General features: G+C 35.2%; 1 non-coding gene across 1 annotated transcript; it reads left to right on the top strand.

Annotated features, from left to right (window-relative positions):
• Positions 1-8,592: 8,592 nt before the first annotated feature.
• LOC121998972 lies at positions 8,593-8,699 on the top strand. Its single transcript, XR_006116748.1, has one exon. It is a non-coding gene; the product is annotated as a small nucleolar RNA R71 (small nucleolar RNA).
• The last annotated feature ends 16,198 nt before the right edge of the window (positions 8,700-24,897 follow it).

Genomic DNA, 24,897 nt, shown 5'->3' with positions numbered 1-24,897 from the left:
TAGATAGAAAAAGCACAAGTGGTAGCTATCAATTTCTAGGACAATGCCTAGTAAGTTGGTCAAGCAGAAAGCAATACTATGTTGCTTTATCTACCACTGAAGCTGAATATATAGCCCTAGGTGAATGCACATCTCAGTTGCTATGGATGATGCATACCCTTAAATACTATCAGCTAGAATATCAAAATACTAAAATCTCAATTGACAACATAAGTTCAATCAATTTAACCAAAAACCCAATTCACCATTCAAGGACTAAACACATCGATGTAAAACATCATTTTGTAAGGGATCACGTAGCTAGGGGAGATATTGTACTTAACTATGTTGAGTCTAAATCAAACCTAGCCGACATATTCACAAAACCCTTACCTAAATTTGAGTTCAGTGCACTTAGAAGACAGATAGGAATGTGTTTAGTAGAATAGAATGTTTTCAGCTTGATTTTTGTATTTGTAAAATTCTAAGAAAAATGTTGTTTTCAAAATCCCAAATTTACTAGACTTTCAAAAATTTGGATTTAGCCTAGGCACTAACCCTAGAAATCATGTTCCCCTAGTTTCAGCCAGATTATCTCACAAATACCCTAGGCTTAACTTGCTTGTGTTTGAAATAAACTTAGAACGACGTGAGATACATAGGGTACAACTTAGACTTAAGTATACTTATTTTTGTGTATCGCAGTAAGTCTGGGCGTTAAATACCAAAAATACAGTAATCAAATTAAGTGATCCTGACTTAGTCAAATCTAACTAGATTTTCAACTTAACTTGACTAACCAAGTGAAAGTTGTTACCCTCTAGGTAAACAGTTAGTAGCTAGTGGTTAAACATTTGGCTCAGGGAATTAAATGATTTATGTTAAATTTCAAAATTACTCATGCTTGGACTTTAAGATTACTTGAATTTAAATGAATGACCTCAATTAAATTTTTTTACGAGTTAAGCTCCTCCCTCTTTGCAACTAAAATTTAATTCAATATTTTTCAGTTCAAAATCAAGCTAAGTACTTTCCAACTTTAGTGATATTCACTAATAACATTTTCAAAGCTATCTTTCAAAAGACTTATTAAAATTTTACAAAGAAAATAATTTATGACTTAGCTAAAAGTCCTACAAGAACATTTCTTCTAAAAAGCTAAGTATTTTTTCAAGGTATGACTAAACCTTTCTCAAAATCTTTTTCAAATCGACCTAAGTACTATGGTTTCTTTACTCTCCTTATATTTTGATATATAGAAAAGGGGGAGAGTGTAACGACCCAATTTTCCTTATTTCGAGTTCCAAATGTCCATAAAAATATTTGGAAATGCTTTTAAAATATTCTAGAGGTTTTTGGAAAATTTTAGAGTATTTTTACGTAATTTTTGGAAGTCTTTTAGTATGTTTACAAAAGAAAGAAAGTTTGACAAAAACTGTTAAAGGCGAGGTTCGAATCCACGACCTCGGGTCGGACTGACCCAAGCAAAATCGGCCCAACCAGCTGAGCTACACGGTTTTGTTAACCTTATATGGAGTGAATAATATTTAAGCAGTAGTTAATGAATAGAGAATAAATAGGAAGAAAAATAGTTGCAGCCGAGACTCGAACCTGCGAGCCGCACCTTAAGCAGAACGCAGCCAACCAACTGTGCCAGTAGCTATTGTTAATTAAGGTAAGAATGGACAAATATTTAAGGTATAGTATTTAATAAAATAACCTAGGTTATAAAAAGAGGTTAAGTTAAGAGAGGAAAACCTAAAATTTTCTCTCGAAATTTCTCTTCTCCTCATGCACGCGGCGTCGTTCCTTCTCTCGGGCGAAACCACAGCCAAGGCTAGGGTTTCCTTTCTCCGGCGTCGGCGAAGGGTTTTTTCGGCTGGTTTTCACCCGTGGGTGACCATTCCGACAAGGAGAACTCGGGAAATACAAGGAACCGGTAGAATCGAAGCTCCACCGAAACCCTAGAGCATTTCCCTTCGGTTGTAAGTCCAAGAACCCGATGTAAGTGCTTCTCACCTGCGGTAGGAGTAGCTCTCGGGGTTTTGTTTTGCATTTTTTTATGAAATGAATAATAGAAGCTTCCATTCTAGCATATGGTTTTGGATTTTGACCTTTACTCTAGCAGTTTAGTTTAAGCTTTGGTTCCAATCCTTTGTTGTTTTTAGTGCACGGACAGAAATTTTGATGGTCTTCCTTGATTGTTACAGCATGCCTACTTAGATGTATTTACCCTATATTTTATGCATGTCTAAGTAGTATATTTCCTTCAAGTTACAGCATGCCTAAAAGATTGTTAAGATTCAACAATAAATTAGTTTTACAAGCTTGTTATTTGGAAATTTCTGCTGCCGTGAGCTTGACTAAATTTACTTCCTATGACCATGTAGTTTTTAATTGCTGCTGAGTTCTGTTTTGAATATGTACTGTTATATATCAGTGGCATATGGTTTTAGAATCTCTTGCATAACGTATATATGTGAGAAGTACAAGCAAAGCAAGACCAAGGTCACAGATTGATCCTGAATTCCAGGATTTAGAATCAAAGCACACTAAGTGCTTAAATAAATGCCAAGGCATTTTATGATAAGAAGTATTTAAAGATAAAAAGTATTTTACTTTTAAAGGGCATGTACCGGACACAAGGTCCAAGGGATGGGCTCCAAGATGCCCCTAGGCACAAGGCCTAGAAGTATCATAGTAGTTTCGGGATTAGCTACCTCGATTCTTACTAAGAATGCGCGCAAAGTGGTACAATGCCGGGCCCAAGAAAAGTTGGTTATTATTTTAAAGTATAAGAGTATAAATTGGGGGACAAATGGAACAAGTTCTTTTATCTAAGTTGCAAATTTTAGCAAGTTAAATCTGTTGTTCCTTTTAGAGATGCATGATTTAGTTTTAGTTGCTATTTTCATGTGGAGCATGTATTTCCTGCTTTCCTTTATGCACATGCATTTCTTATCGAGTTTTTGTGAGTAGATAGCACTTACTAAGCTTTTAGCTTATAGATACTACTTTCCTCCTACTGCAGATATAGATAAAAGTAAAGGAAAAGCTAAAGTGTTATAGAGGAAGGCGACAAGGAGACGTCGATGGTGTGTGTGTGGTGGCTGATATGAAAGCTTGGGACCTTGCTAGAAGAATTTAGAAATCGTACCTGCTAGTGTATTGTTACTACTAGAGTGGAGTTATTTTGCATTGCTAAGGATTGATTTAGATTGTTTTTTTTAAGTGTTAGAACAGTTAGTTGGAGGTTGCTGTAGAGTAGTTTCCTTGCATTTCTGATTTCGTTATCTTCCTGTCATTTAGTTGGATTAACTGTTAATGCTGGGAACATGTCCTTTTTCCTTATTTCTGGATTAGTTTTCAAGTTTTGTGAAGAGAGTTTTGCTTCAATGAAAATCTGCCGCATGATCATCTTAATTTTTTTTCTGCTGCAGTGATAGATTCAATTGCAGTAAATAGTATGCCTGTATAGCTAAACTGTGGTATGCCACTTGATTGTTTTGGTTGCATGTTAAAAATTAGGTTCAGTATTGTTATTCCTTGCACTATTGGAGTTTAGTTATTTCTGAAATTTCTTTCATTTGAACTGCCATGTACGTATCTTTTTATCAATGTCGTAGCATTATTTGTGTTGGGATACACTGCTGTTTAAATTCAGAAAGATTTGCATGCTCAGTTGCTGTACCAAATAGAATTGCATGATACATCCATAACCTGCATTTGTTCATAAATGTGCTGCAATTGCTTTCAAGCTTTGAAATGAGTAAAGTGCATGTTAGACTTGTTTATGCCGTGTTGTTGGAAATACTCCTATCAGAATTGTTGTTATGGTGTCTTAAATTGTATGCTAAGAAGGTGATTTGTGTACCTGGAAGAAAAATGTAGCATACTGAGGATTAGTTTCTCTATAACCCTGTCTATGACAATTTCTAGGTATGTTAGTTTATTGTTTGAGTTTAGTTTTTTTTTATAAGGAGTTCTTTCCGTTCCTCAGCATGTAATCACATATAGAAATGTTTAAATTGCATGACATGAAGGGGGTTTATAGTATGAACAGTGGATTAGTTTTGCATGGCAGTCCGAAATGTTTTTTTTTTTAAAAAAAAGCTTTGTTTTTATTAGCATAAGCAACATTACTTAAGTAAAGTTATAGTTAAGTAGCATCCATCCTTAGAGGTTAGTAAAGAAGGGTGGTCGTTACAGAGAGTAACATAAAATTCAAAAGAAAGCTCTAGTTAAGGGGGAGCCTTACACTGTAAAGTTTTAGCTTAAGATTTTTGTGCGTCTAAAATTGTTTATGCTTGCTTATACTAAAACTTTAAAAAATTGTCACTTATGCATCTATTTACTTATGCATGTTTTTACTTAACTTTGAATTTCGGTTGCCATAATAAAAAAGGGGGAGATTATTGGTGTGGGAAGCATCCGATGATCGAACCCGTGATTTAATAATGGCAAAGGGTTCAAAGTTAAGTTGTGTTATGATCTAACCGTTTGAATGAGCTTGCAGGAAAGTCTTAAGTGTTCTTAGGGAAAAGTCCTAGCTGCGACTAGGCAGGTTGAAAACCCTAGGGGGTGGTAACCCTAGCTCATAGGGGGTGGTAACCCTAGCTCATAGGGGGGGTGGTAACCCTATGTGGAAAGTCTTGGCAAGTCGAGGGCTTCAGGCAAAAAGTCCTAGGAGGTGATAACCCTAGGTGGAAAGTCCTGGTGTCGCGAACTAGGTGGAAGACTGGACGGGTCGGGGAGCGGGCGTCCAACAGAAAGTCCGAAAGCATTGAGCGCCAAGCAAAAGTCCAGTCAGTTTGGAAGATCGGACTGACATCAGGTAATCTCTCCTGAGGGAACTAGGTGAGGGCGCGCTCCCTGGAAGAGGGAACTGTAGGCGTCGGTTCGACCTAGGATTTCTGGTCAAAAATTTGAAGTCAGAACCGGACAATCCGAAGACTGTCAAACTTAAGCTTCTTATATTCTGTTTTGTTCTAACTCTGTTTTGCAGGAAACTAACAGTTTTGTGCAGGGCTAGAATTGACCGGGATCGGTCGATCGAACCTTGGGATCGGTCGACCGAACCCCTAAGCTAGCAGATCAGAATCCCAGAGATTGGACCAGGCTCTACCAGAGGATCGGTCGACCGAACCTTGGGATCAGTCAATCGAACCGAGGATCAGCGACGATTGGATCAGGCCAGGTTGATCGGGTCAGAGAAGTAGATTGGTCGACCAAACGATGGGATCAGTCGATCGAACCCAGGATAAGATTTGACCAGATCGAAGAGGAACGAGCGGATCGGGTGGATCGGATAGGAGGAGATCACTTGATCGGTCGATTGAACGCGGGATCGATCGACCGATCCGCCTTGGGTCAAAGATGATCCTGAACTTCGAGGATCTGGATCAGATCCATAAAAGCTATAAAAGGGGCTTTGAGCTGTAGCTTCAGGAATCAATTCAAACAAAACATCCTGCGCACTTATACGCTGCTCCAAACGCTCAAACAACGCTTTGCCACTCTGACATCTGACGACTTATTCCTTCAACATTTGTATTGTCAGTATTGCAAATTCTTTATTTAAGTTCTTGTACTCGAAAGTTGTAAAAGATTTGCGATATTATAGTTGTTGCCCACCGAAAGCGATCAACGATCGCGGGCCTTGGAGTATGAGTCGTGCTAGGCTCCGAACCAAGTAAACCCTTGGTGTCTTCTGTGTGGTTGCTTTACTTATTTCCGCTGCTTTACTCTTAAAATGTTTTTTATCGAATAAAATAGCCATGAGCGCTATTCACCCCCCTCTAGCGCTTCTCGATCCTACATAACCAAGTCCAACTTATGATTTTGCACGTCGATTATGGCTCCAGCCGCAGCAAGGAAGGGTCTTCCTAGAATTATTTGAATTTGGAGTCCTCCTCCATCTCAATAACCACAAAATTAGTGAGCACCAAACATCTACTCACCTCTACTGGCACATTTTTAATTATTCCCATCGGATATCTGTATAAATGATCAGCCAATTGTAATATCATAGTAGTAAGTTTAATGCCTTTTATGCCTAACTTATTATAAAACGAGTAAGGAATGAGGCTCACACTTGCCCCCAAATCACAAAAAATATTTTCTATCAAAGTATTCCCTTTCTTGTAGGGGATGGAAAAACTTCTTGGATCTTGGAGCTTTGGAGGTGTGGTGTCTAGTAGCAAGGCGCTACTCTCCTCCATTAACGCTACTGTTTTGTAGCCCCCTTTCCTTCTCTTGCTTAACATTATTTCTTTAAGAAATTTGGCAAACTTAGGCATTTCTTGTAGTGCATCAATGAGTGGAACCTCAATACACAAGTCCTTGACTTTCTCTAAAAACTTACTAAACTCTTCATCTTTTTTAAGGTTGGCCAATCTTTGAGGGAATGAAACCACTTGTGTTTGAATAATAGGTGGAGATTGTTGGTTGATTACGCACATGAGAGGGGGGTGAATCACGTGATTTTCAAAAATTCTCTCTTTAACATTTTTTAAAAAATAGAGTGCAAATGCAACAGAAAAGAAAAACACGAAAAGTTGACACAAGAGGAACAAAAGCAGTTTACTTGGTTCGGAGCCTTCGGCGACTCCTACTAGTCAGGTCTCGCAGATCTATCGATGGGTAATTCACTATGAACTTCTTCCGGTACCTCTGGAAGAGGAAATTGAAGTACAAGGAAAGTTAGAACAAGTGAAACGCCCTGGACTTGTCCTTTTTGCAGTATTTAATTACACAAAAAGATTTACTGACACTTTAGGGATCGATGTTGGAGTGCTCGTGTTGATGTTAGTTTCCAGCCATGATTGGAAGTCCTCAAATCAGTCATCAGGTGTAGCATCTTTGCAGTAGAGTCATATAGGAGCCTAGAGCAATCGGAACCTCAAAAGAATGCGTAGTAACTCGTATGGTAGTTGTTGTGGGTTGCTTGGTCGAGAATGCCTTATATAGGTTATGGAAGGCGCCTTCCATAGCCATGGAATGCACCTCCAATAAGGCAAGTTTGATCCTGAACAGCCTGACACTTATCTGCTGCGACATCAAAATTTATCCTGTGGAAGGTGCCTTCCATAGCAATGGAATGCATCTTCCATGAACAGTACGAAGGCGCCTTCACTACTTGAAGGCACCTTCGGACACTGTTCATCCGTAGGTAATTTTCTTCCCTACAAAACAATGTTAGTCCAGCAATACCTTGCAAAACAAGTATTAGGATAATTTAATAATAATACAGAGTTGTAATTAGTACCTTAACTTACTAGTTTGCCAAACATCCGGTCAGCCCGTCAACCTGTTTAGACTTCATGTCAACTATCTGGTCGGCCCGTTGACCTAGTTGGACTTTATACTAGCTATCCAGTCGGCCTGTCGACCTAGCTAGATTTCGTACAAGCTATCCGATCGTCTCATCTACGTAGCTGGATTTTATACCAGCTGTCCGGTCGACCCGTCGACCTAGCTGGATTTCGTATCAGCTATCCGATCTGCTCATCGACTTAGCTGAATTTTGTACTAACTATTCGGTTGGCCGTTGACCTAGCTGGATTTTCTACACACTCAATCAAGTGGTTAGATCACAACAGAACCTAAGTTAACTTACTTGTCATTCATGAAATCCAAGTTAGACCGTTAGTGCGAACCATACCAACAGTGATGACTCCTCAACCTTATCGGTACTCTCCTCCCTTTCTTTATTGCCTTCATCATTGGGTAATGAAGTAGAGAGCTCTCCATCATTGTAAGTATGACTTTGAGCAGCCACTTGGGGTCTCCCCAAGTCCATCCTCTCCTAAGCTCAATCCTATTACAATGCTCAATAGGATTCACATATGTCTTCCTTGGAAATGACCCTAGAGTTCTTGTAGAAGATGAAGCTATCTGAGCAATTTGGCTATCCTGGATTTTCTAATGTTTTTCACAGTCTATCCTTTTACTCATTTGCTTGAATTTATTTTTCATCTCCTTTTGCTCAGTAAAAATTTCCTCAACCATCTTTTCTATCTAGGATAGTTGATAGCCTTGTGACGGTTGTTGTTGATAGCTTTATTATCCAGGTTGGTAACTTGGCCTTGCCCCTGTAGATGGTCCTTGATCTTGATTGTTTCAATAAGAAACTTTTGGATAATTCTTCCCCTCGAGGTTGTATGTGTTAGAGTATGGATTATTTTGTCTTTGATTGTAACTTACTATTGACACTGCTCAAGTTGATTTGATCTATTTGTGCAGAAATGGCCCCAGAGGGTAAGTTTCTTGAGCATGATCCATGCTTCCACAAGAATCACACACACATACAATTGCATTAACTGTGTCAATACCCATATTCTCAAGCTTTTTGGTCAAGGCATCCAACTTTGCAGATATGAGAGTAATCATAGCCACATCATATTTTCCTAATTCCTTGATAGGGTTTCTAGAGAAGGAGCCTCCATATCTTTCAGTCTCCCATTGATGATGGTTCTGAGCTACACTCTCAATAATATCTTTGGCCTCATGTAGACTTTTGTTATTAATGCCCCTCCAACTTTAGAGTCAGGGGATACCTTTATGTGATAATTGATGTCGTTATAAAAAGTGTGTAGAACCAACCACTTCTTAAGTCCATGATGTGGGCATTGCTTGAGCATATTTTTGAATCTATCTCATGTTTCGAATAATGATTCTGAATCTGTTTGTCTGAAGCTTGCTATAAGATTCTGTTGGATCGATGCGCACATGAGAGGAGAGGGTTGAATCATGTGGTTTTTAGAAACTCTACTTATCATTATAAAATTTAAAGTATATGAACACAATGGAAAAGAAACAAACAACACCAAAAAAAACATGAGCAGTTTACTGAGTTCAGAGTCTTCGGCAACTCCTACTCCAAGACCCAGGTCCCGCGGACCTATCGATGGGTGATTCACTATAAGCCTCTTCCGGTACCTCCTGAAGAGGGAATCGAGTACAAGAATAGGGTAGTGTAACAACCTACACTTCCCTTTTAAAGTAGTAGAATTAAAAAAATGCAACACTAATAACAGGTTACCAAGAAGTTGGAGAGTTCGGTGTGTTGCTGTTGGTTTTCCGAAGATGATCGGATGTCTCGGAAGTATAGCTTGAAGGTAGACAGACTTTCTAGAGTAGCAGCAGGAAGCATAAATAGTCGAAAGCCCAATCAAATGCGTAGTAGTTTGTATATCTGTTCTATTTTGAAGCCTTCTCGAGACCCACTTATATAAGGCATGGAAGGCGCCTCCCATAGCAGTTGAAGGCACCTTTAACTTAGCAAATTCTATCCCGAACAGCCCGATACTTATCTGCGGCGAAGTCAAAATTTCATCCTGAGAAAGGTGCCTTTCATAGCCATGGAAAGCGCCTCATATGAACAGTACGAAGGCTCCTTCACTGCTTGAAGGCGCCTTCGGACACTGTTCTTCCAAAGGCAAATTTACTCCCCTTTTTTTTCTCTTGCAAAATAATGTTAGTCCAAATAAATTGTAAAACAAGTATTAGAACACTAACAATCAATAATAAAATGTAATAATTAGTTCCTGCCCTCCCAGGACTAAGAACTAGTCAGGGTTTCAGTTTAGGGATCCCAAATGGACCTAAACTGGACCAACGCCTACTGTCCCCTTAACCGGGATGCGCCCTCACTTAGCCACTCTCCTCTAGTGACTTACCTTTACTTATCACTTTTCCAGACATCCTGTCAGTCTATAGACCTATCTGGACTTCTTACCAGCTATCCGATCGACCCGTTGACCTTGCTGGATTTCCTGCCAGATATCCGTTCAGCTCGTCGACCTATCTGGACTTCTCCTACACACTTAATCAAGTATTTAGATTACAATAAAACCTAACTTAATTTACTTATCATTTATCAAAACCTGAGTTAGACCGTTAGTGGAAATTACACCAACAATCTCCCCCTTTTTGATGTAATGATAACCTAGGTTAAGTTAGGAAAAATATGCAAAATAAGTATAAGAAATATGAGTAATTTAGCTTTGTTGTTTTGATTATTTATGGGGTTTAAGTTGTTCTGATTTTTATTTTGTTTTCTAACTTAATTCTCCTAACCCTCCCCCTTTGATATTCATCAAAATAACATGAGTTAATAAGTAAGACAGTAGAACAAAAACTTGTTCAAACAAAAATAGTGAAATCTTGGCAAAAAAAAACAAGGTTCAGAGTTATGGAGAAAGTAATTAGCTCGAAAGATGAAATTTTGCAAAAATACTTGTAATTCTTTAAACTTAAAAACTAACTTTAAAGTTTAAATAGCTAATATGAAACTTTAAAGAAATAAGTTTTGCAAGCAAAATTTTCAAGGATGAACCTTTTTCAAGATTGAAGCTTTTAAAAGATTAATTTTTGCAAAAGTGAAACTTTTTCAAAAATTTTCAAGATTTTTTTTTCAAGTTTGTTTAAAAGCAGTTTACAAAAATTAAAGTAGTCAGTTTTCAAAACAATTAGAATTTTGCAAGCAATGCTTTCAAATAAAACTTTACAAAGGTAAAAACTCAGGTTCATTTTAGGGAGGAATAAATATTTTTAAGAAAATATTTTGGATACTAAGTTCATTTGAATAATAGTTCTAACTTTGAAAAGAGATTTTTGCAAATAATTTTCAAATGTTAAAATTAAAATATATATATTGTAACGACAACCCTTCTCACTACTCTCTAAAGGTGTCCGTTACATAACTATTATAAACTCTTACTTAACTAGTGTAACAAACTGTACTTAAATTTTTCCCAAAAACTTAAAATTTCGGCAGAGTATATGCAGTTCAGCAGAACTAAAATACAATACAATACTCTAAATTCAGAACATGCACATATAACTCATAATAATAGAAACATATGAAACTATATCTCAATGCAAACACAACGTATCTACTTACTAAACAAAACTCATCTTAGCATGCGATCTAAAATAAGAATAATCTCAAATGACATGAATATAAGGTACAATCTCAAATATTTCTTAACCACTAAAACACAGAAACTTAATAATACCCCAAGTCTCTCCCATAGTCCTGGCATCACACATCATCGAACACCTCCTTGTCTCCTTCCTTTGCTATAGCTTTTCCTTTCCTTTATCTGCAGTAAGAGGAAATGCAAACTATAAGCGAATGCTTAGTAAGCGTTGTCTAACTCACAAAAACTTGAATGTGCATATAAATACAGCAATGCTAAAAACTGAATCTGTAAGAAGTAAACTACTCATGCTCATCTAATAGCAAGGCACTAAAATTTGCATACTCATGATATACAAGAATAAAACTGCATGCTGGAAGACAAGGCTAATCATGCTTAATAAACTAATCAGGAAACAAATAAAACTAATACTGCTTGCTTCGAATTAAAAGAAACTAACTTGCTGACCCTAAACATAAGTGAAGCTTGTTTCATTTGTTCCAAAAACTTATACTTTATTACTTCAAAATAATACTCAATCTCTTCTTGGGCCTAGGCTTAGTACCAATGCACGCTCCCTAATAGAGACTGTGGTAGCTAGTCACCAGTCCTACGAGGGTAAAGACCTTGGTCTTACCAGGGTCAAGACCTTGGAATTGGTCACCTGGATTTGTTTAACGACAACCTTGGAAGTCGGGTACTAGCCTTTTTAAAATAAAATACTTGTTATCTTTTATTACTTCTAATATATAATGCCTCGGCATTTTAATAAGCACCTTGTGTGCCAAAATCCTTAAAGTCTTGACCTTGGGATCTACTTAAGGCCTTGGCCTTTTTCTTTCTTATACTTTATCTTTCTTATACTTGCTAATTGTAACGACCCACCTCCTACTGACTAGGCTGCGAGCCCGATCGTTACGTAATGTTGTGCTAAATTACTATTGCGTAAAATCTGGATTGATTAAAATTTTTACTAAACTAATTACTGTAAACTGAACTTAATATTCTAGGTGTACCTAGGAGTTGTACACATGCTAGGGAAGGTAATCTATGCCTCTTGGATGACCTGCTAGCTGTAATCGGGCATTTCAATCGACCCATGGATTGATTGGGCTGTCGGATCGATCCAGTGATCGATCCAGCTTGACACTGGCACGGAAGAAGACTCTGGATCGGTCGACTGACCGATCAGCAAGCCATCTCGCTGCTTTATGCGGCACCGACCGATCCAGGAGTGCACTGATAGGTCGGTAGACCGATCCAGTGGCTCACTGATCGGTCGGCTGACCGATCAGTGAGTTGCTGCACCCTCTGTTCGCATTTGGATCGGTCGGCTGACCGATCCTTAAACTCTCTGTTCACGACTGGATCGGTCAGCTGACCGATCCAGTGGCACAACTCAACTCTGATCGATCCGTGGATCGATCGAAGTTTCTGATTTCGCACTGAAACTCTGATTTCAGCACTTGTTCGTGCCAAAATCTCACATTTCACTTATACAATCCATAAAATATATTCTAATAACATAAAGCTAGCATTCTAAACTGGATATTACGCATGGTTTACTAGTTCGTAGCATTTAACAATTAAAAATGCGTGAAAATAGAAATACTAAAGGTTCAATTGTTTAAGCTTGCTAGATCCCCTAAGGATCTTTTATTCCATGTTCCTGCCACACACATCATCTCTGCATTGACCTCCAGCTTCCTCTGCTAGTCCATCTTCCCTTTACCTTTATCTGCAGTATAAGGGAAAATAGTATCTGTAAGCTTTAAGCTTAGTAAGAAACCAACTACCTCACTAAAACATGCAATGATGCAAACATGCTTTTAAAGAATGCTATTTGAAAACATGTACTGGCATGGCATACTATGGTTGCAAGCATAAACTGAAATAACTGAACATGTAAGCTGAAGCATGGCATAGCAGGCTAATCACATAGAACAATAATAGAGAACTAAGCTAACTGAAGCTAACCTGAAGCTGGAATCAAACTCAACTAACATAACTGATTTTATGAGTTTTGAAAACTAATAATGTAATAGATTAAAGTACATAATCATACTGCTAGTGGGCCCGGCAACTGTACATGTTATGCGCGCATCCTTAACTAGACCCGAGGTTGCAAATCCCGAATTTAGTAAGGTTTACTAGGTTATCTAAACCTAGGGACCGACTATGGGAGCCCAGCCCAGTGGATATCTAATCCTGTACAGTGCCACTGAAAATAAAATACTGAACATAACTACTAATTGCTTATTTTGCTATTTCTAGGTTATCTGAACCTAGAGCTAGGTTATCTAAACCTAGAGGCGACTGTGGGAGCCCACCCATTGGACCGTAGTCTCATGTAAGCTGTAGTAAGGCTAACTAAGCTATTTTAAATGCTTCTATTGCATTTACTGAGCTATTAAAAATACCTAAGTTGCATTTTACTGAGCTAATCATTTAATCGAACATCTAGTGTGCCTAAACTCTCCCCTCTATTAGGGAGACTACCTCTAGGCACCCGACAACATCTAAAACCTCCAACTGAAGGGGGAAAGACGTGTCCGACCCATCCAAAGGTACTCACTAAATCCCTAAACCTGCGAGGACGGTTAAATACACCCTATGTGTCCGAAAAATCTGTATATAACTAAACTAATGCATAGAAAACCAAACGGAGCTACTTATACTGCAGGTGAGGGGTTTCTTACCTCGTACGCTAATTTCCTTGCAATATTATTCGCTAGAATTCCGGTGGAGACGACTTCTCGACGATCTTCTCGCGTCTAAGCGTTCCCCTCGCGAAGGAGAGCGTCCTCGTGCCGGAGTTATCGCCGGAAGATGTCCTTGGGGCCCTAGGGAGAGAACCCTAGGTCTTCCTTGTGGTTGGCGCCGAGAGAAGGAGAAGAGGAAGGGAGCGGCGTGAGGTTAGGTCTCGGTGAAGAAGTTGTCGAACCAAAATAACCCTTCACCTAATTAATTCCCTATTTATATTAAGTGGGTATTTCGGCCCAACTTAAACTCAAATATAAATGTTTCCCTTTCCTTTCAGCACAGCCCTGCTGGGTTCAATTGGTTACTAGAATTATCCATAAACCATAGGTCTCGGGTTCAATTCCCGCCTAAGCTATTTTGTGGTTCTAATTATTTTTGCTGCTTCCGCTACTCGAAAAATTCCGGAAAAATATCTAAAAATCCCAGAAAAATCATAGAATATTTATAATGCAGTTTCGAGAATTTTTCGGGCGTTACACTAATACCTCTAAAAATGTCTCATACAAATTCTAACTTTGAAATGCTTAAATAAACTGAAATTGCACATTTAAACATACTAAGATTGAATGCTTAAACAAACTGAAATTGGATACTTAAACAAACTAAAACTATTGTGCTTGAGAAGTTCCAAAAAATTTCAGTTCAAACAAACAAATAAATCTGCATACTATGACTAACAAAAATCTGCATACTACTAATAAATTTCTGCATACTATTAATAAACTTCTGCACACAGGCTTGATAAAATTGCCATCTACTAAAATAATGCTGCTGCTATCAAAAGTTGATACGTGAATATGATGATTTACTAGAACATACAAGGAACCAAAACATGATTATTCTTCTTGTTATGTGCCACGGCAACAAACCAAACAGAAATTACTGCTATAAACAATTGCTACTGTAAACTTAACACATAATTATTCTTTTTGCTACAATAGAATTAAAAGGAACAGTTAAATCCTCCTAGTAAAGACAAGTCAATTAGCACAAGAAAAAGGAATGCCATCTACTAAAATAATGCTGTACAGAAAATCCGAATCAAGGAAAACAAAGCACACTAGCTACTCTTAAACTTCTAACCATCCCAACGCTGTACAGAAAATCTAAAGCAAGAAAACAAGGAACACTTGCTGCTCTTAAATTTCAAGCCATCCTAATGCTATACAGAAGGAAAAACCGAAAGCAAGAAAACAAGGAACACTTGCTGCTCTTAAATTTCAAGCCATCCTAATGTTGTACAGAAGGAAAAACCGAAAGTACTTGCTACTCTTAACCTCTAACAACTCCTAATTCTGTACACAAACACCCTTCTTTATACCCACCGATCCTAGGGTTTTCATAGAGCATCAAAATCTTCAAACATGCTACAATGGAAACAAAAGAAGAAATCTAATCTCGAAACTACTCTTACTGCAGGTGAGAAGCAACTTACCTTGCTTCTTGGACTCACAACCGAACAAGGAGGGCTTCTAGGGTTCAGAAACTTGCAAATCTCAACCTCTTCCTCGTGCCTACCGTTCCTTCTTGACGAGAGGGGCTTGGATCCGAGAAGAGCTCGCGGAAAAATCCCCCTTGGTCGACCGCCGGAGAAGCCCTTGCTTCATTTTCTTTTCGCCCGAACACGCCGACACCGCGCGAGAGAGGGGAGGTGAGGAAAGGTTTTTAGGTCACGGTAAAACCTAAGTTCTCCCTTTATAACTCTAATATTCTGTTAACTATCTACCACTTAAATATATTTTGCTATCTTTTCTAAATTAGCATTGCTCGCTTGGGCACTTGGTCAGCCGGATTTGCTTAAGAGTTGGCTCGGCCGGAGGTCTCCGATTCGAATCTCGGCTTGGACATTATTTTTGTTGAAACTTCTTTCGTTTAGTAAAAATACCAAACGACCTCCAAAAATTACATAAAAATACTCTAAAAATTTCTAAAAATCACTAGAATATTTCTATAGCATTTCTAAATATTTTTAAATACTATTAAGACTCAAAATGAGGAAATTTGGGTTGTTATATATATATATATATTGCAAAGATTATCTCAAAGAATGTTTTTTTTTAATTTTCAAAGTAATTTTAAAGAAGAATTTTCTAAGAAAAATTTCCAAAGTACTTTTAAACGAAATAACTTTTTAAGACAAACTTTCAAAGTACTTTTTAAAGAAAGATTTATCGAAGAAATATTTTTAAAGTAATATAAAGAAAAATTCAAAGTAAGAAAAATAATTTCACAAATTTTTAGGTAAACGTTTTCCAAACAAAAATAATTTTTTTAAAATATTCTAAAAATCCTTTTTCAAAACTTTCTAAGTGAATATTTCAAAAGTTTGAAATTACGTTTGAAGAAAATTCTTCTCAAAAGATTGTCAAAATAATTTTAAGAAAAAAAAAGTAACTTAATTCATACCCTTAAGGTAATAATTAACTTTCTTACTCTTAAGTTAAGACTCTCCGTTAATTTAACACTTTTCCCTTAATTTGACACTCCTCCTTAATTTAAAACTCCTCCTTAATTTGTACTAAGGTTTGGATATGTTAAATTTCAATGTCTTAGCATATTCTGATTATCTTTGTTAACTATAAGAAGTTCTACCTAAATATTTAGGGAATTTAGTATTAGTAACACTTATACTCAGCGAATATATTATTTTCATTAGTATTTCTACAAACTTATTATAATTATTCATTTATGTTTGTTTAATAAGATTATTTAAATTAATCATCAAAAATTAACCTTGGGTGTAATTAATTAGGTTTCAAGTTAAATACAATAATTTATTATTAACTCAGTAAAAGTGTATTGATTAACTCTTAATTCACTTATCAACTTAAATTTTATATTAATTGATTGATAAATGAGAGTATTAGTTTTAAGTAAGTGTCTAAGATTTAAATAATTTTTAACAGATTTTTAAAATAATTAAAGGATTTTAAAATAATTTTTAAAAGAATTTTTAAAATGATTTTAAAATAATTTTTTAAATCAATTTTTTAAAATAATTTTTAAATGATTTTAAAAAGATTTTTTAAAAGAATTTTTTAAAGAATTTTAAAAGAATTTTTTTAAATTCTAACTTAAATAATCTAAAATTAATCATGAATTAAATTTGATTAATTAATGTCTTGAATCATCAATTAATCACGGATTATTTAGTTATTCTGAATTTAGAAATAGAATTTTAGATTGAGTTGTATTTAAGTAATGTCTAATATTGTTTTCATATTGACTGATCTAATAATTTTAGAGTAATAGATCAGATGTTAATGTATTAAGTTAAGAATGAGTTAATAGGTAAATTTCCGATTAACTTATTAATCAGGATTAACTATAGTTTAATATAATTTAATCTTAATTTGAATTAATAAATAAGTTATAATTATTTTGAATTATTAGTAAATAATGAATTAATTATGGAAAGTAATTAAGTTGAATAATTTACAATAATTAAATTTTATTAATGGATCAAAATGATTAAAATTTATATTATTGAATGAATTATTAAATTAGGACTAACTAATTAAAATTTGAGTTAATTGATTATTAGTTAACTTAATTCAAATAAGTTAATAGATACTAAGATGAACAATTATTGAATTTCAAATACAATTTATGTTTAAATTTAAATTAAGATTTAAGTTTAAATTAAGTAAAAAAAACTAAAGAATTTTTTTAAAAAATTAAATAATTTTTAAATGATTTTTTTTTAAAAAATTGAAAATAATTTTTAAAATAATTTTTTTAAAGAATTAAAAAAAAAGATTTTGAAAGAATAATTTTAAAATAATTTTTAAAATATTTTAAAAGAATAATTTTTAAAAGATTCTTAAAAGAATTAACCTAAGTTTAATTTAATTTTAATTTTGGTGTTTAATTAATTTAATATTTATTTTGATGTAATCAAATTTAATTTAATTTTCTTTAATTTAATTTAATTTAATTTAATGTTATTTCAAAGTTAAAATCTTAGTCATCTTGCAAGATTTATGTTTTCAATCAAGAAATCTATAATTTGGTGAGATGAGTTAAATGAAATTTTTAGGGTTGGGCTTAACTCTATGTTAGATTCGAGTTTAGCTTTGGGCTCAACAAATAGATATTCTTTGGATAAATTTCTGGGTTATGGTGAGTCACATGGATATCATTAGGGTAATCATGCCTTTAAGGTTTTCTAAATAGTCATATCCACTGAACTTAGTACAAAACTTTGGTCAACTAGTTATGATTCGTAAGGGGTAGCTTCAGTTAGTTCCACTAAGCCAAATGCACTAGGTCGAAGTCATATCTTCCTAGACATGCATAGACAAAGTTTCTCTAACATACTATCATCCAAACAACTTCACCAGTACCGTTGGTCAAGTTAAACTTTTATCCCTTTTTAAACTAGTCCTAATTACCCTGTCGGATAAGTTATTGTTTTGGAGGTATCAACTAGTATGGTGCCTCCTAAATTATTGAACTTTTGTTTTGTTTAATTAAGGTTAATCAAATTTTTAGTTAAGATTTAATTAATTGTAATGTAAGTTCAAGTTTTTAATTTTGAATTAATTAAGTTGGTTAAATTATCTTACCTTAAAAATTATCTTTAATATTTAACTTTTTATTAATTTTGAATTTTAAATTTTTTAAACAGGTTAAGTTATCTTTGTTTAAAAGATTATTTAAGTTTTTATTAATTTTTAATTTTAAATTTATTAAATCAATTAAATTATCTTTCGTATTTAAATTTTTATTAATTAAATAGTCTTGGGTTTGAATTGAATTTATCTTGATATTGTTTAGATTATTAAATATTTTATTAAGAAATTTATTAATTTTATTTAGATCAATATTAACTTTGTCATTATTATCATTTAAATTTTTAGATTTGTTTAAGTTTAAATTTAAATGTTTAAGATTAATATTTAACTTTTCTAAATTTGTTAATTTCTTTGAATTATTTTTGTGTAAAACTATATTTTTAGTATTATTAGTTGAATTTTTCTCAAGGGTAGAGTTACTCAAATTGATTTTATCTATATTATTAAATGTTGGGTTAAGAAATATGTTGATTTTGTCTATATTGATTTGATCATCATTTGCATTTTTAGGGTAATTAATTATTTTTGAATTTTTAAAAAATTTAAATTAATTAGATTTTTTATCAGATAATATCCTAGGGGTATTTTTGGAAGTATTGTCAAATACACTATTTTCATATATATTTTCATAAATATCTAAATTAACATGCATATTTTTTAAACTGTTACTAATAGGGGTATTTTAGTAAATATTAATAACTTTAAGCGCAACTCTTAATTCTGTAGTCTTTTCTGTTGGGTTTGACTCGATTCTGGATTCACTTTTGACTTGCTCCTCTAGCTTCAATGGCTCCTCGTGAAGCTTGATAAATTGAGACCAAAGCTCATATGCATTCTTGAACCTTTTTAATCTACATAAAATATTGTTAGATAAAATAGTATAAATTGACTCAATTACCTTTTTATTCAACTCTGAGTCCCGAGAAGCCCTTTTTAATATCAACAAGTAGTCAATATTTTTGCTTCCCAAGAACTACTCCATTCCTTGCCTCCAGTCGTTGAAATCTTGATCGTATGGTGGTGGTTTGTTAACGTTTCGTCTGAGCATCTCTTTGTGATCCATTTTTTTTGCAAAAAAAAAATCAGAAGGAAAGTCTCAAGACAAGGTCTTGGATTAATAGAGTTTGAAGTAAAAAAAAAGAAATATTGACGACTCGAGTTGTGTTGTACCAACTTCGAGTAAAAACCAAACGAGAAAGAATTGTTTAAAGAGGTAAACTTTACCAATTCAAACAAAATACGAAAAACTGAAATCTAAAAAGAAAATAAAATAATTCCCCCTGGCTTGATTGATGGTTGCACCAATTCAAAGCAGAACCTGCTCTGATACCACTTGTTGAATCGATGTGCATGTGAGAGAGGAGGGTGAATCATGTGATTTTTAGAAACTTTACTTATCTTTTTAAATTTTAAAGTATATGAACGCAGTGGAAAAGAAACAAACAACACCAAAAAAACACGAGCGGTTTACTTGGTTCGGAGCCTTCGACAACTCTTACTCCAAGACCCAGATCCCACGGACCTATCGATGGGCGATTCACTATAAGCCTCTTCCGGTACCTCCGGAAGAGGGAATCGAGTACAAGAATAGGAACAGTGTAACAACCTACGTTTTCCTTTTAAAGCAGTAGAATTAAAAAAATGCAACACTAATAACAGGTTACCAACAAGTTGGAGAGTTTGGTGTGTTGCTGTTGATCTGCCGAAGATGATCAGACATCTCAGAAGCATAGCTTGAAGGCAGACAGACTTTCTAGAGTAGCAGCAGGAAGCATAAATAGTCGGAAGCCCAATCGAATGCGTAGTAATTCGTATATCTGTTCTGTTTTGAAGCCTTCTCGAGACCCACTTATACAAGGCATGGAAGGCGCCTTCCATAGCAGTTGAAGGCGCCTTCAACATGATAAATTCGATCCTGAATAGCCCGGCACTTATCTACGGTGAAGTCAAAATTTCATCATGAGAAAGGCGTCTTTCATAGCCATGGAAGGCGCCTTTGGATACTATTCATTTGAAGGCAAATTTGCTCCCCTTTTATTTCTCTTGCAAAATAATGTTAGTCCAAATAACCTGCAAAACAAGTATTAGAACACTAACAATCAATAATAAAGAATAATAATTAGTTCCTGTCCTCCCAGGATCAGGAACTAGTCAGGGTCTTAGTTTAGGGATCCCAAATGGACATAAACTGAACCGACGTCTACTGTCCCCTCAACCGGGATGCATACTTACTTAGTCACTCTCCTCTAGTGACTTACCTTTACTTACCACTTTGCCAGACATCCGGTCAGTCCGTCGACTTGTCTGGACTTCGTACCAACTATCTGGTCACCCGTTGACCTAGCTATATTTCTTGCCAGATATCCAGTCAGCCCATCAACCGATCTGGACTTCTCCTGCATGTTTAATTAAGTGGTTGAATTACAACAAAACCTAACTTAACTTACTTGTTATTCATCAAAATCTGAGTTAAACCATTAGTGCAAACTGTACCAACAGATTCTGGATATGAGAAATTTTACTGGAGAGATAGAACTTATCAAGAAATTGTTGATCACATTGCTCCCAAGATCTGATGCTATTAATCGGTAAGGAAGTAAGCCACAATTTAGTCCTATCCCTTGAAAAAAAGCCAAACAACATTAGTTTGATGGCATCTGTAAGGACACCATTCATCTTCATAGTCCCTCATATCTCATAAAAGACCTCAAGGTATTGGTTTAGATCTTCATGGAGTCCTCTCCCAAATTGGTATTGTTGCACCATTATAATAACTACATGCTTTATTTCAAAATGATTAACTTCAATGGCTGGTATCATGATGCTTGACCTCAAGCCATGTGCATAAGACAGTGCATAGTCCGTGAGAGGCCTATTTACCATTTTTGAATGTGATTACTCCACTTGTTGTTTTTGCAGGTTCTTTCTTTTGTGAAATTTCCTATCAATCTCAGGATCAATAGGATATAATTTTTCAACAATATTAGTTCATACATACAAGAGCAATACTAATCAATTAAATTCAAAGAATTAAAGTACAGAAAATTTAAAAGTAGAGAAAAAAAGAATTTTAGAAATAGAAAATGAAATGCAAGATAAGTGAAATGTAGAAATAGAAGTTAAAAAAATGCAAGATACATGTGTAAGTATATTTACAAAAAGAAAAGATGAATTGAGTTTAGATTAACTCTAAATGTCAATCAATAAGTGTTAGACCAATCTCCGATAACGACGTCAAAAACTTGTTACGAAGTCGCAAGTGCATGGCTACATCGTCAGTAATAAAAATATCGATCCCATAGGGATTGGGAACACCTAAAGACTTGCATCTTGAATTAGCTAAATTAACAAGTTTTGGAAAAGGGTTTCTTGCATAAAAGTAAATAACATAAACACAAGAAAATAAACTCGAGATAAGAGGATTGAGGAATTCTTACTTGGTAAAAGGTTCTATGGGTTTTAGTTTCTAAATGAAGGAGCTTAATGTACTTGGACTCTTCCATTCCTATCATCAACTCTCATACGTGTAAGAAGCATAACCAATGTACCAACACCAATCCGTGGCTCTCTGTCGGAGTGCTATCCCTATTATCATCTAATGCACCTAAATGAAGATAGTAGCCTAAGAAGTCTGGTTAAGAGAGAATCTCTATCACTATGACCCCCGGTCATACATTCCTAAGTCACTCAGATCATCTATGTACATGGGATTAGGAAAAACCTATTAAGAGAAGTTAAGATCTCCCTTGTGGGAGAAATACCTCTCTTCATCTAAATCAATCCTAGATGTTCGATTAACAGGAAATATAATCCTTGTCATTATAACCCCCGGTCATACAATCTAGAGATCATGCCTTGCAAAGATAACAATCCACACACATCCATCAAATGAATCTAACATGAGAAATAAGCACAAAACCACACATACACATTAGATCTAATAAAAACAAGAATGAAAGTATCATTTGAATAGAGCATTGGTATAATCCAAGAGTTTTATAACAAATCTATATTCACATCTACTCCCTAGTCTCTAGTGTTAGGATGTATACTAAAAACCTAGCTTTTTATATGAGCATTTATTGAATGAACATTTATTTTGTAATAAGAATTACATTTATTGAATGAACATTTATTCGGATTTCTAATCAAAGAGGGACAGATGGGAAGGTGAAAACCTTCAAAGCAAGGCTTGTTGCAAAAGGGTATACTCAGAAAGAGGGAATCGATTATGAGGAAACCTTTCACCGGTAGTCATGCTTAAATCTATCCGGATTCTTAATTTTATCTATTGCCGCTCATATGGATTCCTTGGTGGCCGACACTCTCTCTTTTCCCCTTCTTTTTTCCTTTTGCTTCCTTAGGGCCAACGACACATCAAGTGGCATCTTCTTGTGGCCGGTTGCTTGGAGAGGAAGAAGAAGAGTAGGAAGTTTCCTATTTTGGTTTCCCTTGGTGGCCGAATTTCTTGGAGGAGAAGAAGTTGTTTGGGTGGATTTCATCTTGGTAGATTGTCGCCCACACGACGTCCAAGAGAAAGAGAGGAATACAGCAAAAGATCAAGAGATCTTTAGTTACAAAGAAAGGTATAACTAATTAATTGTTTCTGCTTCAAATTAATTAGTTTGTGTTCTTTGTATGGTTCCTGAAATACCAACACAAGAGGCTAGCGATTTCGTGTTTCGTTTTTGTGTTTCGATTTAGTGTTTTAATCTTGTGCTTCTATTGAGGTCTCTGTAGTTAAACCTAGGGTTACTGTAAGAAGTTTAAATATCCAATTTCTTTGAAAGGCTTTGTCTAGGAAGTGGTGGATGATCCCCTACCCAAGAAGGTCAAGTGTCTCGCCATGTTTAACCTGGAAGCTAATCCTTGAAATAGATATTTAATCAACTTTTGTAACATGGGATGAACTTGGATTAATAATGTTGAGTATCGTTTGCAATCCAAGTTTTAATTACTGAAGAACACATGAGTTAAACTTGAAGTAAAAATGTTAAGTTCCATTTCCAATTTAAGTTTAACTCATGAGGAACACATAGGTTGTTAGGAAAGTTTTGTTCTTGTAAAAATTTTTGTACAGGAGAAGCAGAATGGAATTCCGAGTAGCGACCAACACCTAGATCAAAAGATCTACTCCATAACAAGAGGAAAATTGATCTCAAAGATAAAGAACACTAATCTCCACATCTAAATCAAGAAAGTAAGGAAAAGGAAACTTAATGAGTGTCGATGAGTGATCTTCGGATCAATCCTTACTAATAGAGAGATAGAGAACTGGAATCTGTCCTTGGATCGTCGAGTTAAAGTTCCAAGATGCCAGGAGCATAGCTTTGAATCGTCTTCCTCAAAAGAGAAAACTTCCTCCTCTCATTTGGGGAAGAAACCCCTCTTTATAGGCTAGCACCGCCCCAGCCATGAGCCGTGCCCCTTTGGCACGGCCAAAGCCTATTGACTACTGGAACTAGCGCACGACCGTGTGGAATCTACATGGCCTGAGTGAAGTTGATCCTTGGAGGTGAGACATGGTCGTGCCAACAAGCACGACCTTGCTCGAATTGAGCTCTAGAAGAACCACACGGCCATGTAGAACTACATGGCCTGGAATTGTTGGCCACAGGAAATTTCACATGGACATGTATGGGGGCACGAGCGTGTTCTCGTTGTACTCGGCCAAAGTAGCATGGCCATGCCAAAAGGCATGGCCCTGCTCTGCCATTTTCTCCACAAGCTCGTTCTTAGCACATTTCCGCTTCGTTTCTACTCCAAAAGTGTTCCTATTATCACAAAATGCACAAAAATAGATCTCCAAACCAAAAGAATAAATATGTTGAAATAATGATAAAAGGAGTGCAAAAGTATAAAACATACATCAAGATAAAACCATGGATATGTAATAAAATATGCATAAATGTGTATGTAAACTACATACATCATTGTATCTTCTATGACTTCTTTGATTTTGAATTTTAATGTTTGATAAAGGATTTAAGTTATACATTATTTTATAATTCAATATGATTTTAAGTGTATAAGAACTACAGGAACACACATAAAACATGAAAAGGTCGCGATTTAGTGTGGTCAAAGTGACACACTCAATGGTTTGGAAGTTAGGGGATCGAAGAAGGATGTAATGGGACAATAGAGAGATCACAAGATGAGGAACGTGACTATGCTAAAGTAGACCTATAATATTGACCTAGTGCAATCAGATTAGTCATTTAATGGCTTGAGATCTATGAAAATTGAAGAATATGTAGAGATGTAAATAAAACAGATCATTCATGGTAGCAATTGTAGCATAAAACAGACATTTATGAACAAGCTTGAATTCAATAAACTTTATTTATCTTTGTTCATTAATAAAAGATTATATAAAATAAACAAACTTGAACACTAGTAAACTTGATTAAACTTTATTTCTCTTAATTTATATTCTTGAATTATTTATAGTATTTTAAAAATAAGAAAATAATATAAGTTTGATGTATTAGATAAATTTAATTTACAAGGACAACAATTCTATTAGTTGACCTTAATAAAATACTTTTTAATAAACAAGCATAAACAAGATCATTAAATAAATAAACAAGTTTAAACGAGACTCATTTTAACCCCCTAATTACATAAGGCATAGTGAAGGACGGTAGGAT

Source organism: Zingiber officinale, chromosome 6A (assembly GCF_018446385.1).
Source record: "Zingiber officinale cultivar Zhangliang chromosome 6A, Zo_v1.1, whole genome shotgun sequence".
Classification (NCBI taxonomy): Eukaryota; Viridiplantae; Streptophyta; class Magnoliopsida; order Zingiberales; family Zingiberaceae; genus Zingiber; species Zingiber officinale.
This window is presented reverse-complemented; position numbering and strand designations above follow the sequence as displayed.